The sequence below is a fragment of the Piliocolobus tephrosceles genome, unplaced genomic scaffold, assembly GCF_002776525.5.
Source record: "Piliocolobus tephrosceles isolate RC106 unplaced genomic scaffold, ASM277652v3 unscaffolded_27634, whole genome shotgun sequence".
NCBI lineage: Eukaryota > Metazoa > Chordata > Mammalia > Primates > Cercopithecidae > Piliocolobus > Piliocolobus tephrosceles.
Window position 1 is genome coordinate 1 of NW_022310570.1, and position 1,759 is coordinate 1,759.

Here is a 1,759-nt window from a genome sequence, read left to right on the forward strand (position 1 = left end):
TTTTTTTTTTTTATCTTGTCTTTTGTAATAATATAATTTTTTTAGTGTTATAATAAAATTAATTTTATTAATAAATCATAAATAAAAAACATTTTTAAGCATTATAATAGTACGCAAAAGGTTTAAAAAGCAAAATATTTAACAATTAAAAAAAAAAAATTGAGTGAATAATTTAGGACAGAAAATAAAAATTCGATAATAGTAATATCAACGTAAGGAAAAAACATTTTATATATGATTATGAGAGTACTAGCAACATGATTCTACTATGTAAATCATATTTGTTACAATTTTTTTTAACAAGTTATGCTTATTGTAACATAAGTATTATTATTTTAAAAAATAACAAAAAAAATATAGTGTTTCATGGTTTAGGGTGAGTCACTTATAATAGTTTTTTCGCTTGTCATATGTATGAATAACTAAATAGAATGTTAAAAATTATAGTGTTTATTATGATATTAACAACTTCAAATTGCATGGATGTTTGCATATTGATTATTATTATGTTATATATTTGTTTATAGTATGAAACAATTAAATGGCTATTTGTTTTAACATTTAATACGTTTAAAAAGTTAGATATGTTTAATTAATTAGTGTTTACAGCATCTAAAAAAACATATTAATATAAACAATATTAGAATTATTATTTTATTAATATTTTACTATGCTATAACTTGTTTATCGTATTTATTATTAAATAAAATTATTTCGGCTTGCTAGTTTTGACCCTTGTATAATTTGGTTTATGGAATCTGCTTTTTTAATTATTTTATACATAGAGTGTAAACATATACATAAAAACAGGCTTGTTAATACAATTGTTAAGAAAGAAAATGCAAAAGGTCCAATTGCAAGTAAAATTATATAAATAAATAATTGATCAATTATTCCACAACTAAGTACCTTAAATTTTTTTCTAAGTGAAATTTTTACATTTGGATCTATTTTTTTTTTTATCATTTGTTTAAATAATTTATTCTCAAAATATTTATCAATTTTTTTACAAAGTTTAAATATATTTAAATATTTTTTTTTAAATTTGAAATTTTTTTTTTTTAAATATTGATTGTTTGTGATTAGTTTCTAACTGAATAAATAGTCGTTTAAAATCTTTTTTACTGTTAGTAAAATAAAAATATGTATTGAGTAAGTATAACACCGAGTAGTAGTATGTTTCAAAACAACCATTGTAATCTAAACTTTTATATTTTAACTACTCACAAGTTGTTTTTAAAATTTGCAAATATTCATCACTTGAAATGACATGTTTAATAAGATCATATATGTCTATTAAGTCTTTTTCTTGTATGTTTTTATTTTCTTTTAGTACATTATATATTTGAGGATCATTTCGGTTAGCTAACGTTTTAGTTAATTCTTGCTTAATGTCAGTTAAATAAATTGGCACATTTTTATAATGTCTTATAATTTGAAAATATGCATCTGGGTTATAATCAATAATCATACATTGTTCAAGCTGTGTAAAAAAAAGATCATTGTCATCACATTTTGTTAAATAAGAATGGTCATCTTGTTCGTTTGGCAAGATTTCATGTTGAGCCAGTGATCTTTCATAGTTTGCGGTGAATATATTTTGTAAGTGAGCCTAATAATAAAAAAAAATGAACAGCGAAAAAAAAAATGGCAATAATAATGATTGACATATTTGTAAGTGCATTCTGCCATGTGCTACTATATAGTTTTATTTTGACAAATTTATACATATTAGAACAAATAAAAAAAAAAAAAAAAA